This window comes from Eulemur rufifrons, chromosome 3 (genome assembly GCF_041146395.1).
Source record: "Eulemur rufifrons isolate Redbay chromosome 3, OSU_ERuf_1, whole genome shotgun sequence".
NCBI classification, from domain to species: domain Eukaryota; kingdom Metazoa; phylum Chordata; class Mammalia; order Primates; family Lemuridae; genus Eulemur; species Eulemur rufifrons.
The window spans coordinates 72518613-72537485 of record NC_090985.1 but is presented as its reverse complement, the minus strand read 5'-3'; the positions used below and the strand labels follow the sequence as shown (position 1 = coordinate 72537485).

Genomic DNA, 18873 nt, shown 5'->3' with positions numbered 1-18873 from the left:
AAAAATGATGATCTTGAATTGCATAGAACATTTCATGCTTTCTCATGTTATACTTTTTACTCCTTGCCTTTTTAAGAGAAAGTTCTTTTGCAACAAAAGAATTTTTAAATGTATTCTAATAATATTCTGTTATACCGAAACAAAAAAGTAGCAAATATCCAAATAAATTCATACTTTAAAAAGTTGGTGGGGTGGGGTGGAAACCATGAAAAAGACAAACAATGAAAACAGATGGATATGTTCCTAAATTGGAAATGGAATTAAATACAGAATGACTAATGATTTTAGAAAGCTATGATAAAGCCAAGGATTTCTTTTTTCTTCTGTATACATGCTAAGGCCACTTATTTTCTGTTTAATTCACATTATACTTGTTATATAACAGCAGACACTCCTGCCTTCTTTAAGCATTTTACTCATTTACTACAAATGTAAATGACTCTCTGAATGTCTGTTCAGAAATGATGTAACTAAATGACACATCATACCCAAGATTTTTTCAAGTGGTTGCAGACCTTTATGATTCAATTGTCCAAGTTAACAAAGGACTAGAATCAGACAGCTAATCTTGAGAGTACATTGAGAGTACATGATCCAAAATTCAATGGGTAATAGAGTATTTTTTAAAAAACTGAAAAAAGAGCCAAGCAGTATAAATCTAGACTTTCTAAAACCAGTAATTACCTGTGGGTAAGTTATTTACATTATTGAAACTCACTTGGCCCCAATTTTCCGAACTCTCTAAAATTAAGGAGTTTTACTGTCTTATACAACCAACATACTCTTGAATCTATGATTATATAATATTTTTCAAAGTGACTATGTTCATACATTTGAATATAAAGTTTTCATTTACAGTTTTTCTTTTTTTTTTTAATTTCTCTGCTGGCCTCTATCCCATCTCCTAGAACAACTTCTTCCCATTCCTCATTTATATTGAATATGGACAGAATCACATCTTTGAGTAATTAAAATTATCAGCATAAGAATTGAACCATAACTTACTCTCATTTTTCCCCATGATTTCCATGGGACTGTGAGGTCTATCTATTTACTAGTTAGTTTCAAAGGCCTTTCAACATCATTCTGGGCTACTGATTGTATTTGGAATAAGAAAAATTTAGGCCACAAGAATCCCTCAAAATGCCTGTAGTAGTAAAGTATTTTATCATTTGCACGAAAAGTTTAAATTGATGTGTGCTATAGGTATAGAAATTGAAAGTTTATTACAATCTAGGATTAGTAGTTCTCAAAATTCGGCATGTATCAAATAATTTGTTAAATTTATAAGGACGCGAGTTCTTCCCCAGATTTTCTGGGGGTGGGATGAGATGGCTGGATTTTTTTCAATATATTTATTGTGGTAGACTACACCTAACATAAAATTTGCCATCTTTACTATATATAAGTGTTCAATTTAATGGTATTAATAATGATATATTTACAATATTTGGCAGTGTGACCACCATCCAACTTCAGAACTCTGTCATCTTTGTAAAATTGAAACTCTATACCTACTAAACAATAACTCCCCATTCCAGCTTTCCCAAACTTCTAGAAACCACCATTCAACTTTCTGTCTCTATGATTTTGACTATTTTATATATCTCATATAAATGGATATAAATGGAATCACACACAGTAGTTGTCTTTTTATGACTGGCTTATTTTACTTGCCATGTTATCAAGGTTTATCCATGTTGCAGCATATGTCAGAATTTCTTTCCTTTTAAGAAGGAATTTCCTTCCTTTTAAGGGTGAATAACATTTCATTATATATATATATATATATGATGATGATATATATTTATCATATTTGGGTTATCCATTCAGCCATTGATGGACACTTGGTTTGCTTCCATACCTTGGCTCTTATGAATAGCTACAGTGAACACTGAAATGCAGCTATGTCTTTGACATACTGATTTCATTTCCTTTGGATATGGATCATATGGTAGTTCTATTTTTAATTTTTGAAGAACCTCCATACTGTTTTCCATAATGGCTGCACCAATTTATATTTCCACCAACAGTGTGCACTCACCAACACTTGTTATCTTTTGGTTTGTTGATACTAGAGATTTCAGCAGGTATGAGATAAAACCTCATTGTGGGGCCAGAGCTGCCATTTTCCAGTAATTCGCCAAAATGAGGAACACGAAGGGAAAGTGGAGAGGCACCCGATACGTGTTCTCTAGGCCTTTTAGAAAACATGGAGTTGTTCCTCTGGCCACATACATGCAAATCTACAAGAAAGATGTTATTGTAGACATCAGGGGAATGGGTACTGTTCAAAAAGGCATGACCCCACAAATGTTACCATGGCAAAACTGGAGAGTCTACAATGTTACCCAGCATGCTGCTGGAATTGTTGTATACAAAAAAGTTAAGGGCAAGATTCTTGCCAGGGGGATTAATGTGAGTGTTGAGCATATTAAGCACTCTAAGAGCTGAGATAGCTTCCTGAAACGTGTGAAGGAAAATGATCAGAAAAAGAAGGAAGCCAAAGAGAAAGGTACCTGGGTTCAGCAGAAGCACCAGCCTGCTCCACCCAGAGAAGCACATTTTGTGAGAACTAACGGAAAGGAGCCTGAGTTGCTGGAACCTATTCCCTATGAATTCATGGCATAGTAGACTTCTCACACTTTATGAGAAGCAGTGGAAAGGAGCCTGAGGTGCTGGGATCTGTTCCCTATGAATTCATGGTGTAATAGCTCATATTGTGAGAAGCAAAGAAGGACCTTGAGCTGCTGGAATCTATTCCCTATGAATTCATATCATAGGAGACAAACCTAATGAAAGCCACTGGACTCAAAAAAAAAAAAAAAAAAAAACCTCATTGTGGTTTTAATTTGCATTTACCTAATGATTAATGATGTTAACATGTTTTCATGTGCTTAATGGCCACTTTTATGTTTTCTTTGAAGTATACAAGTCCTTTGTCCATTTTTGAATAGGGCCATTTATTTTGTTGTTGAGCTTTAGGAGTTCTCTATATATTCTGAGCATCAATCTCTTATCATATATAATATGTGCAAATATTTCCTCCCATTCTGTGGGTTACCTTTTTTCTGTTAATATTATATTGTGTTGTACAATTTTTTTAATTTTCATGTCCAATTTGTCTAGTTTTTTGTTCTCTATTGCTTTATTGTTATATTCAAGAAATCATTGCCAACCCAATGTTGTTGAACTTTTGCTGTTTTATTTTGAGAGTTTTATAGTTTGAGATCTGACATTTAGGTCTTTGATCCATTTTAAGTTAATTTTTGAGTATGGTATTAGGTAAGGGTCCAGCCTCATTCTTTTGCATTTGGGTATCCAGTTTTCCCAGAAACATTTATTGGAAAGACTGTCATTTTCTTAATGAATAATCTTGGCAACCTTGTCAAAAACCATTTGGCAATATATGTGAGGTTTATTTCTGTGTTCACTATTCTACTCTTTTGGTTGATATGTCTGTCTTTACGCCATCATAACAAAATTAAGTCTCCCAACCTATGAACATTGGATGTGTTTTCATTTATTTATATCTTCTTTAATTTCTTTCATCAATGTTCTTCAGTTTTCACTGTATAAGTCTTTCACCTCCTTAAGATAAATCCTGAATATTTTATTCCTTTTGATGCTATTTTAAATGGAATTGGTCTCATTATTTCCTTTTTAGATTGTTGTCAGTGTATAGAAATGCAACTTATTTTTGCAAGTAGAATTTGTATCCTGCTAATTTGTTGAATTCATGTATTATCTGTAACAGTATTTTTGTGAAATTTTTAAGGTTTTCTACATATAAAATCATATTACCTGGGAAAAGAAATGATTTTACTTATTTCTTTTTAATGTGGATGGCTTTTATTTCTTTTCCCTTTCCATTAAAAAAAATTCCTTTACCTAATTGCTCTGGTAAGAATTTCCAGTACTATCTTGAATAGAAGTGGTAAAAGCAGACATTCTTGTTCTGTTCCTGATCTTACAGGAAAAGCTTTCAGTCTTTCACCCTTGAGTTTAATGTTCACTATGGGTTTTACATATACGGCTTTTATATATTGAGGTGGTTTTCTTCTATTCCTAGTTTGTTCAGTGTTTTTATCATGAAAAGGTGCTGATTTTTTTGTCAAATGCATTTTCTGCATTAGCTGATATGTCATGTGTTTTTTTTTCCCCTTCATTCTGTCAGTGTGGTGCATTACATTGATCAGTTTTTCTGTGATGAACTATCCCTGCATTCCCAAAATAAATCTCACTTGATCATGGTGTATAATCCTTTTAAATATGCTTCTGAAATCAGTTTGATAGTATTTTTTTGAGGACATTTATATCAATTTTCATAAAGGATATTGGTCTGTGGTTTTCTTGTCATGTCTTTCTCAGACTTTGGTATCAGACAGCGATATTTTTAATAGGATCACTAAAAGATTCTGATGCTTCACAAATTACCTATTTTCATAAACCAGTACTTATGGCCCAAATATCAGCACATCCTCCTGTTTAGAATGACCATATCATATATCCTCTAAACTGGTGCTCTTTTGAGAGTAAAAGAGGGCTCTCTTTAATAATTATAATAGGTACAAAAGACATAAGATAGGACTACTGGGAAAAACCAGGACCAACACATAACACATAACTCTTTTTGTAGGAACACTCCAAACTAAAAATATTATTAGTAAAACTTCTTTAAGATAAAATTGGGAAATGTTTTTTCTCTTGTATAAAATGTAAGTAACCACTTTTTTAATCAGTTTATTATACATAGTGGTTCCAAATTGTGTACTATTTTCATTAACCTCTCTCCTATCTCATATTATTTGGTGAAAAGTTAAATTTTATGTCCTCATTTTGAGGATAATGAGAGTTTCTGAAAACAGAATATGAATACCCAAGTCACAACCTGGCTTGCTTTTCAATCTTTCCATTAAATTAATTATTTAACATTCTGTGAGAACAAGCCTCAATCATTTATTTTCTAGTAAGTTAGGATTTGTACTGAGATTAAAAAAAGATTGGTGATATGGCCTTTCCCTTGATCAGTTGACCATTGAATGAATGAAATTGAAGTCATACACACTAGCAAAGATAGGCTGCTATTATAAGTAGAAGGAAATCAACATTAAATGCACACTGTATAAGGAAGACTTATAAGAAAAAATCAGTATTGAATGGACTTGTCTGGGACAGGGAAGTTTTTGTAAACACTTAAAGAGAGAGAGAGTTTGAGGTTTAAATAAGAGGGGAGGATATTTTCAAACAAAATGCAATAGAAGTGAAGGTGATCAGTCTCATAAATGTGATCAAAGATTTCCTGTTTGTTATGTCAACTTGGTTAGGCTGTGGTACCCAGCTGCTTTGTCCAACACTAGTCTAGATGTTGCGGTGAAGATATTGATAGATGTAATTAACATCTACAATCAGTTGACTGATAAGTAAAGACTTTTACCTTTAATAATATTTCTGGACCTTATCTATTCATTGAGATAATTAAAAACAAAAACTGAGGTTTCCTGGAGAGAAGGAATCCTACCTCAAGACAGTAACATAGAAATCCTGGTTGAGTTTCCAGTCTGCCAACCTGCCCACAAATTGTGGACTCAAGACTACAGCTTAAACTTTTGCCTGAGTTTCCAGCCTGACAATCTGCTCTATAAATTTCAGATATGTCAGTTCCCACTGTTGTGGTTTTGATTTGCATTTCCCTGATGATTAGAGATGTTGAGCATTTTTTCATATGTTTGTTGGCAATTGTTCTGTCTTCTTTTGAAAAGTTTCTGTTCATGTCCTTTGCCCACTTTTTGATAGGGTTGTTTGATTTTTTCTTGCTGATATTCCTGAGTTCCAAATAGATTCTAGTTATCAGCCCTTTATCGGATGTGTAGCATGCAAAAATTTTTGGAATATTTTCTAAACATATTCTCTGCTTTCCTGCCTTCTTGAACTCCAGTTCATGTATGTTTAACGTCACTGATATTTTTAAGTGGTTACTGAAGTTCTTGTCATTTGTTTCCATTTATGTTTCTCTGTGCTTAAGTGTGGATATTTGCTATTGCCGTATAGTCATGGATCTTTTGGAAATAGTTTCAAATCAGCTATTACTCCCATCCATTGAATTATTCACATCTCAAACAGTGTTTTTTTCCATATAAGTTCAATTTGGTTCTTTTATGTAGTTTTCATTTCTCTTTTTATTATTTTCATGTTTTTATTTCAATTTTCCCAAATACTTTTCTTTACCTCCTCAACTCCAAAACCCTATTGTCTCTGATTAGCCTTCCCGCTTCCCTTCACACCTTTCTTGCGCTATAATCTGGACAAATCCTCCTGGCAGAAAGCTGGGATGGTAATCATGCTAATCATAGGACTCACTTCACATGTTTCCTTTCTCTCTGTGTTCTCAATCTCGTGCTGATGCTGTCCAGTGTCTAAACATGTTTGTTTCATTTATATATATATACACACACACACACACACACACACATACACAAACTATATGTATACACACACACACCATACAGACACACATACACCAGGTTTGTAGCTGTTTATGACAATAGGGTAAGGTGATTTTAGTAACTTTTTCATGACTAAAAGTGGAGATAAGCAATGTTCAATTTGCATATTTCTAACCATCAACAAAGCCAAATATTTGAGTATGTCTCCATTCTTATGGCATCATACTAAAACTTGATTAAGAATTATCTTTTTATCCATGATTAAACAATAATTGTTTATGTGATAATTAAGGTAAGAGTCCCTGGAATTTAGAAAGTTCTGGCTGTTTTCACATAGCCTCACAATAATCTAAGGTTTTTCTTCCATTTCACTCCCTTGATGATGCAGAGATCTTTAACCTCAGATATGTGAATTAAAAAGGAAAGAACTTGGTATGGTTTATAATTATGGCATTGCATTTTTATTATGCAATAAAAACTAAAAATAAGTCTTTTCTATGTATTTCAGTGGTACTGAATGAGATTTCCATTAAAACTTCATGTATGTCTATCATTTGTTTATAAGTCAGAACTAAACATGTGTGTTTATTGCTTGTTTGTAGTCAAATATAAACATAAATATTATATTTGAAGCATATATGCTTTTATATGAAACAGTGAAAGCTCATTTTAAAAATTCTTTAAAACATAAATAAAGATAATTTGAAAGACTCCGTTCCATAGAATTCTGAAGTGGTACAATTGTTTTACTTTAGTTTAGTTTGAGAATAAATTTTTTAATGAAACAATTTACTTTACATTTTTAGGCATTCCTGCCTGTCAATAATTGTCTAGTGCAGCATGGAAAGTGTTCTTCCTCACAAGATGGAGGCAGACAGTTCAGTCAATAAAGTATCATTCTTTTGGGGCGTATCTTGCTGACATGGCAAAAGCTCACTCTTCACGTATGGGGTTATCAATGAGAACTGTGTGCCATGATAGATTCAGACACGGACATCCCCTTCTTTTCATTAAACAGATCAAAGTAATGGGAGGGCATTCTCCTTACTTGGCATATCCAGGAGTCTCTATTTGAAAATTAAGATAAGTGATTTCAGTAGTCTAAATCTGATGACTGCCTCTGAGACAGCAAGTGATTAAAGGCAGTTCCAGCTTTAATTACCCTACTGTTTTAGAAACAGGAGTATTGGACATTAAACAAGTTATTTTTTCTATCACATCCTTCTTAATTGTAAAACAAAAAGAATACTCTATAGTGGCTTATTCAATAGTTAATATTAAAAAGGGAAGTATCATACATTTGCCCAAAAATTAATTTACCATAAGGAACAATATATTTGATCATAAAATACTCTATCATAAGGAACAGAGTATTTTTTTCTGCGATCATTTACTTGCTAGCTTAAAACAATACACATTAAAACTGTATTTTAGACAGTGAAAGTGAAAAGCTTCCATTTATGTATAAAGTGAAAGTTTTATGGTAGTTTCTTCTTTACCCTAGAAATATAAACAAAATAAGGAGTGAACTTAAGCATTAAGGGATAAAGAAACTGTAAGTATAGAAAAGACTTTTTAAAAGCATATGTTTGGATCACTATAAATAAAATTGAGTTTTACTGTTAAAAGTTTATATTTAATTTCAGAGTGCATGAGGACACGTGGCTGGAATTTATAAAACTTGTTCCAACTTTGATTTTGTAGACAAATCAATGGCAGAATTGATATGGCAGATGCATTTGGTTTTTGTGGCCAAAACTGAATGCCTTCAGGCAATACATTTGTTCTTCAGGTTGAAGAAGAGGCACCACAGCTCCCTGTAGTAGTGTGGCTTAAGCTTAAGACCACAATCTCTAGAATTGTAGAGTTTGAATTTGAATCTCACATTCGCTTGCCATGTGTGGATGGGCACATTACTCTATGCCTCAGTATATTTATCTACAAAGTAAAGAAAATTACAGTATCTACCTTACAGCATTTTTTTTTGTAAAAGTTAAATGAAGATCTAGATCTATCTATCTATCTATTGCTTGAGACAAAAAACTGCCATATAAGTTCTCAATAAGTGTAATAATATTAGAAGTAATAGTAATATTTGGTCTCTCCAAAAATATATCTTACTTGCTTGGCTCCTGAAGACATCTGAATTTGTGACTGCAACTCTAAACCTTAATCAGGCCTTTACACTGTTCCTAAGCATGAAGTCTGGTGGTTATTGGCAAACTCCTAGCCAATCTGCTTTCTAGTCTACAGTACCTATTTTTCTCATTGTAGTTCCACCACCTTGACGGTCTTCTTGTTCACTGAACTTTTGACTGTACATAGAAGCTGACAGGTGTTTTCCCAGAAGTGACACCAGCTGCTTCACACAGCTTTTATCTGACAGTTTTCAGGTCTTTCTGAGGAGAGCGCATGATGGAAACGCCATCAGACAAGCAGGCCTACAGTTGCATTTGGCATAATTACACACTTCCTCAAGGGAAGGAAACAGTCAATCTCACAGTTTTTAGTAAGGCTGACACTATCCACCTATTTTGCAAGGTACATTCACAAAGTTCAAATAGTTGATTGACTGAAGCTGAGCAGCAAAGGCTAAATGTCAGGCTTTTAAGATGAAATTGGTGGCAGCTCTGTAGCAGTCTGGCAGGTAGAGTGAAGTCTGGAATTAAGAATGACAGACGAATGGCGGGCGGTAAGGAGAACACTGTGTTAGCTGGCAGAAAAGGAAGTCAGGCTGTGCTAAGAGCATGCTTGGGGTTTGATTAGGTCTGGGAAGGCTAAAATGCATGCAGATAGAAGTTTGCAAAATTATCTCAGCATTCAAAGGAAGGACTGCCACAATTTTACTAAAATAATAACTTTTAATTCCATCCCTTTACTTTTGAAATGTTAATGTGAATTCTTTTTTTTTAGCAGTTCCCAAAATGTTGATATCCTGTTTAAAGATCATTGTACTTTTTGCATTTTTATAACTCCCACCTCTACCTTAAGAGCTATGAAAATTTAGGAAAAAATATATAAATAAATTATATTGATAAGAGGGCAGAGTAGAGTAAATAAATTTAAAGTTCATGAGAAAAGTAAAAAATTTTGAAAAGTTTGATTCATGATTTTTTCACATGAAAATAAATAAAGGAATCTAAAATAATCAGAATTTTTCTTTTTTTTTTTTTTTTTTTTTTGAGACAGAGTCTCACTTTGTTGCCCAGGCTAGAGTGAGTGCCGTGGCGTCAGCCTAGCTCACAGCAACCTCAAACACCTGAGCTCAAGGGATCCTCCTGTCTCAGCCTCCCGAGTAGTTGGGACTACAGGCATGCACCACCATGCCCGGCTAATTTTTTTTGATATATATATTTTTAGCTGTCCATATGATTTCTTTCTATTTTTTTAGTAGAGATGGGGTCTCGCTCTTGCTCAGGCTGGTCTCGAACTCCTGAGCTCAAACGATCCGCCCACCTCGGCCTCCCAGAGTGCTAGGATTACAGGCGTGAGCCACCGCGCCCGGCCCAGAATTTTTCATAGTACAAGAAAATATAGTAAATAAAGCATCCTTACTTTAAGAAAATTCAGCATCTAATATAACACTACCATCAACTTTACTGTGTATGTGTTCTTAATTAACACAAAGTGTTTTTTTATTTCTTGTTTTGGAATGATAAGCAATTGAGTCATAGTTTAGTTACTTGGTAATAGAAATCATTGGATAAACTAAAATCAGTCTTCTCTCTTCTCAGAATTTGGGAAAATTGTGGCAAAATGAAAATTATTAATTGGAGTCTTATTTTCTTTCATTAGTGTCTAGTATTTTCTAGGATAGAATAATGGTTTCATACAGTGCTGTACAATAGATATACAATGTGAACCACAAATCTAAGCCATAGTTAAATTTAAAATTTTCTAGGAACTAAAGTATTAATCATAAAAATAATCAAAAAGAAACAAGTGAAATTAATCTATAATGTATTTTATCTAACCCATTGTCCAAAATATTATTTCATCAAGTAACCAATATAAAAATTATTGAGATACTTAAGATATTATTTCAATGGTTAATTAATGTAAAATTATTAATGAGGTTTTTTTTTTTTTAGATTTTTTTCATGCTAAGTCTTCAAACTCTTGTGTGTATTTTATATTTACAGCACATCTCACTTCGATCAATAGCCGCATGTGGCTAGCGGTGATAGTATAGGACAGTACAGATTTGGATAGGTTTATCTTCATTCTATTCATTCATTCATTTTGTACACAAAGTCAACAAATGAAATATTAATTGATGGCAGATATATTTTTATGGTCTATATCTTAGTCCATTTTGTGTTGCTATGAAGGAACACAAATACCTGAGGCTGGAGAGTTTATAAAGAAAAAAGGTTTATTTGGTTTGGGGTTCTACAGGCTGAGCAAGAAACACAGTGCCAGGAATCTGCTTTGTGTCAGGTGAGAGCCTCAGGCTGATTCCACTTAAGGTGGAAGGCAGAGGGGAGCCGGCATGTGCAGAGATCACATGGTGCAAAAGACATGGGAGTGAGGGGGGAGGTGCCAGACTCTTTAACAGCCAGCTCTTGTGGGAACTAATAGAAAATGAACTCACCCTCCCCACACCCCAGGACATTAATCTATTCATGACAGATCCATGGCCATGACCCAAACACCCTCCACTAAGCCCCACCTCCAACAATGAGGATCAAATTTCAACATGAGGTCTGGAGGAGACAAGTACCCAAACTATAGCAGTCTACCTTACATCCTGAACTATATTTTCAAGATATTTTCAGTAATATTCTCCTGTTAGCCTAAAGACTGTCTGCTAGTAGTGATGTATCTTATCATTTGTGAATATTATTAAAATTACTAGAAAGCATTGTTCCAATCACTATTGCTGCATAATAAATCATCCCAAACTTTACTAGGTTAAAACAACCATTTTATTAGGCTCATAGATTCTATGGTCAGAACATGAAAAGGCAGAGCAGGGGTGACATGTTTCTACTCCACAAATTCTAGAGCCTTGAATGTGAGTCTGGATGGCTGGAAAATAGCTCGCTGTCTGGGAGCTGAAATCTCCTGAAATCTTGCTCACTCAGACATCTGTTGCCTAGTCTGGGCGAATTCAAAGAGAAGGGCAGCCGATTGTAGCTGTATGTGGGCTCTCCATGTGGCTTGGCCTCCTCATTGCATGGTGCCTCAGGTTAAACTTCAAGTGCTGCAGCAAATAAGACCAAAGTCACACTGCTTCTTAAGTTTTAGCTTTAGAAATCACGCAGCATCATTTCCATTCCTTTCTATTGGTTCCGGGCATTAAGTTTAGTCCTTATTCAAAGGGAGGTGACATAGACATCACCTCTCCATTCAGTGTCAAAGAATTTCAGAACATGTTTTGAAACCATCACACTATTTTGCTTTCTGAAGACTTTCCTTCCTAATTTCCCATATCTATAGTTATGAATTCTCCTGGCTTTATCTATTGTAACTCCAAATGTTGACTGTACTCAGAGATTCATCAGAGATTTAATTTCTACATGCCCAGAGTCTGAAATAATGCCACCTTATGGCACACATAATTAATAGAGATGTTGGGATTACATTAACTCTTGAATGTTAAGTATTCTGCAGAGGACTAGCACACTGGGCATGCTCAATAATTGTTAACTTTAAGTGTCTTTAAGAGTTATTATTGCAATGATAAATCTTTGTTCGAGTTTCATCTCCATGACATACCATGTTTTACCTTGTACGCTACTTGAATTATCTAAGTTTCTGTTTCTCTTTTGTAATGGGAGATAATAATAGTCCATTTTCATAGGATATGAGTAGTACTAAGTGGGTTATTCCATATAAAGTGCTTATTATGGAGCCTGGTAGATAGTAAGCCAAGTATTTTATGAATTTTTTTCCCAGAAGTCTTAACTCAGACAAATTTCTCCATGGCTTATTCCATAGAGAAAGGACTTTTAATCGAAAAGTAGGAAGAAGTAGTTATCTATTCCAATGAATAAAGAGAGGACAATTCTGGCTACTTTAATTTTGATGTATTTTATTACATAAGATCATTTGTGTTCTTGAAATAGTCTGAGACTAATCAAATCATGTAAATTTGCAGAGTGATATTAATAATTATTGGGCATCCATTGAAAACATTTATAATTAATTAAATAAAATTAGGAGGACTGGTTACCCTCTTACATGACTGATTCTTACTGTAGCATAGAACAGTAAGGAAAACCAGGTGACATAAAACTTTATTGGCATTCTCCTATTTTTATTGTCATTTAACATCATTACCCTATTTTTTATTATCATACTCCTATATTTCAGTATATTGGAGTCCTTCCCAAGTGGTTAAGAAATTGCTGATGCAGTTGATGTTTATGTGTGTTTAACTATAACTTTATACTCTAATAATGACTATCAGAGTTTAAAATTGGTTAATTTTACCAATAAACACAATAATTACTGTCATATCAAATGTATCTCATTTTTTGTTCACTTTGATTTCTCATAGTGCAAAGGCATCAACCCATAATGAATCATACCATATCAGAAATGGTGTATCAGGCTGGTGTGTTAACTGCATTCTTTCCTCATTCTACAATGTAACTGAAAAAGAAAAAAAAAAAAAAAATGCCAGGCATCACACTTAACTGGATCTAATCCTTGCTAAAGGATCTCTCATTCATCTTTTTTTTCACATGAGCCATTTGATTTGTATTGCTGCAAATATGTAACATTTTCTGGAACATTGTTCTTATTAGCGTCCTACATATGGTTCACAGATATACTAAAAAGCTATTCAAAGGTCTAGATGAAGCAGAGCTGTTAAAAGACATCACTGAGCTAAGAGGTAGGAGAGCTGGGTTCTATTCCTCACTCAATTGCTAACAAAATAAGTGATTTGGGGCAGGTCATTAACCATTCCAGGATGATTTGGTATATAGTTGTTGGTGTGGTCTAGAATCTATAAGGGAATTTACCTACAAATGTCTTTGATTTCATAAAATATAGTTGTCTCATCGTAATGACCAATGTTAAATAAATAATATTTTTATAAACTAAAAGCTGTAGTTTGTATTGCTGTAAGACATTAATGTAAATTCCTTTATTCCTGAGTAACTAATGACATTCTTGACTTATTCCTGACTCCATCTACCTGCACACTAAGAGAATTTGAGCTGCCTTAGTAACAGAGATTGATGATAATAATTTGGGTCTTTGATCTCTTTGTCTCTGTGTTTTATTTTCATGGTTAAAACTGACACAACATTTTTTTTTATCTTTTGACAAATAACAGTGCTCTTTTAATACAATAAAATAACTTTAGATTCCTTGTTCTTTAGTTCACATACGAACTTACTGAGATCAGTATTGTGGATGGCTAGGTTAAGAATGACTTGAGGTGAGTTAGAAGGTTTCCAAAATCAATTGATGAAAGCTGTGCCTATTTATAATATTATTTCACTTTGATAAAAAATACGTCAGACATCACAAAATCCAACATGTTCAAGCGTAATGCAGTGCCATACTTTATCTATCTGTAAACTTTTCAGGTCTGGCAAGTCCACTCAATAGCATTCATAAATCATGTTCCCTAAAACATTAAAATTAATTTAACAAATATTAATTCAAATGTTAGAATAGATTTCCTGAATTTTAGGAATTACTGAGATTTATAGAAGTCCAGTAAAATTTGTTATTTTATAATAATGAAAAATGTAAACTGCTACAGTAATTTCTCAGGAAACTCTATCTACTTTCAGATTGTACTATGATATTTAATTTGTTTTATATTTCTGGAAGAGTGAAGGAAATATCCTTATGTAATTATAAAATATATTCTAAAAATTAACATTTTATTATATAGTATATGCTAGGCACTTCTAGAAGGCTAAAATATCTTGCATTATTCAATCATTGCATCAACTTTGTGATGTAAGTGAGCGGTCCGTAGCCTTTTTGGCACCAGGAGCTGGTTTCATGGAAGACAGTTTTTCCACAGATGGTAGAAGGGATGATTTCCGGATAATTCAAGGGCATTACATTTATTGTGCAGTCAAACCTCTTTGCTAATGATAATCTGTATTTGCAGCCACTCCCTGGTGCTAGCATCACCACCTCAGCTCCACCTCAGATCATCAGGCATTAGATTCTCACAAGGAGCAGGGAACCTAGATCTCTTGCAAGCCAGTTTACAGTAGGGTTCCGCTCCTATGAGAATCTAATGCTGTGGTTGATATGACAGGAGGTGGAGCTTATGTGGTGATGTGGCTGTAAACAAAAATGAAGCTTTTCTTGCTTGCCCGCCACTCACCTCTTGCTGTGCGGCCAGTTCCTAATAGGCCACGCATGGGCTTGTACCCAGGGTCTGTGGCCCAGGGGTTGGGGAATGCATATGTAAGCCAATATTGACAAGTCACAAAAACAGAGGCTTAGTAATGGTGAAGTTATTAGCCCCAGTTATTAGGTTGGAAAGGTTTAGAGGCTAAGTATAACTCATGATCGTAAGTTTAGGATACCCATATATTTGATAATAGTACCTACATTTTTAACTGGGAAAAATTTGGATTATATTAGAACAGGTGATATGGCAGAACATATGCAGAGGAATTTATGAAAACAAATGTACCATATTCCCATAACTTCTTACCTATTTGGGGGGATTTAATAGCTGTATCATTTTTATACTTAGTCCTTTAAAAATTATTAATATTTTAGGTGTGTTTTCTTTTAAGTTTCTTTTTTCCATGAAATAATTATTTTATAATAACCTGAGATATGCAGACACAAGAGAAACCTTACCATAAAAGCTTGTTTTAAAGAGGTGGGATCCACAAGTTGAGAAAAAAGAAAATGAAAATAATGATCACGTGGAGATAGTAGATCTGCTAAAACAGAACTGTTTTCCATGTCCTCATATCTTCTTACGATCATAAAGAAGCTGCTAGACAGATGATTTTCACTTCCACTAAAAGCTTTTTATGAGCAGCTTGCCCTAGAACAACACTATTCTTTGCAATGTTACTCAGTATCTAGGGTAAGGCAAGCCTTGTTTCTGCCTCAACAATTGTTCAATGATTTATGTATTCAGGGTCCTTACTTGACTTCAGACTTTTGGATCAACCTTCTCACAGAATGTGTGCTTGAGTCCTTCTGCTTGTTATGGGTATTTTTTATAATGGTGATAAATTACATCAAGCAATTTAGAATCTCCACTTTCCTCTTAAGTATCAGGCTTTGATCTATATGCCATGATGTCACTCACTCTTTCCTTGAATGCATTAACCTTCTTTCTCTATTTTTTTTTTTTGTCTGGTATGCCTGTCTAGTCTGGAGTAAAAGCCCTCTGGGAAAAGTCTGATATGGTGCCGTGTGCATTCTGAAGTCATTTCATGAGCTCAGCAAATGTTTATTGATGAATATTATTGCCAACATTATTAGTGGATATTTCTGATTCATAATGGTAACAATAAAATGCATTCATTTTTACTGGAAAAAGATAACTAGACCTAAATTTTATTTTTCTTAATCAGGGAAATATAGTTAATTATGTATACAAGTATATAAACACATACATATATATACATATTCAATGAGTTTTATTTTTCACATTCACATTCTAATAGAACATGCTTCTTCAGTGACCGTTTATGTTTCATGTAAATATACTTCACTCTTAAATGATAATTAAAACAGGCAAAATACATCTAAATATTGTTTGCTTTGACATTTTACTTATTTCAGAAAATGACTTCTATTTATACATTAACAAATATGCCAAATATGCTGAGTACCGTGCTACATGTTGGAGACAAAAGTACACACGATAGTAGGCATTTGCGGTCCAAAGTGGTGAATGCTGAGACAGGAGTCACGTGTGGAAAATTCGTCTAAGAACCCCTTAAGACAATTGATTTTCAGGATACTTTTCTGATTTCAAAAGGGTACTAGCCTTGTTGAAGACTTACCATGTACTAGCTTAATTTAAACTTCAAAAGAACCTTAGGGGATATTTGGTTTCCATTTTCATGTAAGAAAATGAGAACTTAGGGAAACTTGCTATTAATTTGTCCAAAGTCACAGAGCAGAAATTTCAATCCGGGTCTGACATGCACAAGGCTTAAATTTTTCTGTTTACTAATGACTCCCTAAATAAATCCTGAAGAATCCAAGCAATTAGATAATATATTTGGATCTATATACTAGGAACTCTTCTCTAATTTAATCTATTAAGGAAGTATAATAAACCTATAATTAGAATTATTGATAGTAACCATGGAAGAATAACAACTAATATTCCAATGCTTAGTCTCACAGCTAATGTGGTACAGTTGAGTTGGAAAATCATACTGAATAATGTTTTCTTTTCTTAAAAAGAAAGAAGCTGTATGTTGCAAGTTTCTATATATTCCTAGCATTTAAAGTAAATTACATATTCTTCTTAAATTTTTAAAAATATGTCACGTAACCTAATAATACTTTAGACTTATTAGAGAAACATATTCTTTCCTTCTCCTTTGACTCAGGATTGTTAGAGCAACATATAATATTTTTTGTGATCTCTACATCACTGTTAGAAAATTATATGACTCATTTGGTTCACTTTTTCTGGGCTAAAGAGCAATATTGGTGTCTCACCATCCAAGCCTAAAGTATTGATTGCTACTGAACGTACCATTAAACACAACATTGAATAACTTTAGCACAGTCTTCAAGTAGCAGTACTCATGCTTGAGAAGCAAAAAAGTATAGTTATAGCCCAGTTAAGTATAAATATATTCTTCTTTGATGTTGCATTCTATCTGTTCATAGAGTTGTAGAATAAACATGCATTAAAAGTGGACTTTTTGTTCACTCATTCTGATGATAAAACTGAAATATAAGCTTTTCATCTAAATGTTACCATATTACATTAGTTTCTATTAATTTCTAGATTTTCTTGAGGCTGAAAGAGTAAGTCCTAGAGAATCATTCAATTGTTGTGGAATTGATCATTGATTTTAACCTACTGTCCATTCTCTCCATAGTATGATCATATTGAGTTTCAGATTGCTTTATATCAATTTTGTGTTATTTTTAAATGTATTTCCCAAATTGTGTTCCAGAGATACTTGTTCTATAAGATATAATAGTAGCTTATGTAGAAAAAAAATGTGATATAAAAGAATTCTGGAAAATCTTAAACAAAATTATGTTGTTTTAGTAGTATTTCTTAAAATTTGCATTCCCCAGGGAGGAGTTATAGTATGCAGCATTTCTAAACTAATTTGATTAGGAAAACTTTTTTTATTGAAAGCCAAAACTAAGGATTTTCCAGACAAAATGCTATATGCATTTTTCACTAACATTTTAAATTAAATACTTGTATGTATCTGAAATATATATAAAGAGCTGTCAAATAGAAATTTCCATGTGTCTCAGATTATTGCTGAAACTCCAGAACTGAGAACAACAGATTATGGGTGGTCCACAATCTATTAAGAATCACCAGACACATTCACAATAACCAAATACGAAACAGCAGATATGCTCATCATTTTTTTAACCTTCCTTCAACCCCTAGAGGAGAACGCCAGAAATTCAAAAAGATGGTGGCAGAGAGCCTTGGAAGTAGACTTGTCAGCCTCATAAAGAGTACCATGATATTTCATATTCCCCCTTCACCCACCCGCCTCCACACACACACACACACACACACACACACGCGCGCGCGTGCACGGAGAGGACTGCTGCTCTCTCCTAACCCAAGAGTAACACTTATAAAACTTTAGGGTTTGCTTGAAGCTCCAAGGTGGCATCGCTGTCCTCATGTGGTGAAGCGCTAAGCTGTAGAAATGTGTAGGAACAGCATGTGCATTTGAGGGGGGCTCAGCAAGGTCCTTCTTGGGAGAGCTTGACCCAGGTTATTAAAGTTAAAGAATGGACATGAACATAGAATCTGATGCCTGATTCCCATGTCTTCATTTTGCCAAGTTATGGACTGTTATTTTTTAAAATGCCACCATTTTGCCAAGTTGTGGGCTGTTATTTTAAAAAATAAAAATATCAGCATAAGGAAAGAGGTCTGTGTTCCTGTGTTTTCAGAATATGCTAAATGTATGAGTTCGTGGTAGACCAAGTGGCTCATTCAAAAGGGCCAATAAGGCATAAAAAAGCCACAAGGTGTGTCACTGGAAGTGGTTACTGGGAGCAGGGGGTGCATTAGGGTGTTTATAACCCACTTAAGGGAACTGTGCAGTTCTATGTATGTGAGGAATGTAATATTGCAGTGTCTCTGAAGAAGTCACAAGTGTACCCACAAAAAAACCATTATTTGCAGATATGCCACAGTGGAGGGCACGATGGTCAGCAAGTGTTAGCCAAGTGAGAACTACAGCAGAGCTAGTACGTGCAACTTTTGCATGTCAGCCTGAAATTCCTCTTCCACTACCTT

The 18873-nt window shown here is 34.1% G+C and overlaps 1 protein-coding gene and 1 pseudogene across 25 annotated transcripts in view; both read left to right on the top strand.

Moving 5' to 3' along the window:
- The window catches only part of RALYL (RALY RNA binding protein like), a 652666-nt gene that overhangs the window by 342292 nt on the left and 291501 nt on the right, over positions 1-18873 (top strand). The gene's annotated exons all lie outside the window — the stretch shown is intronic.
- LOC138381781 (large ribosomal subunit protein eL21-like) lies at positions 2149-2631 on the top strand (annotated as a pseudogene).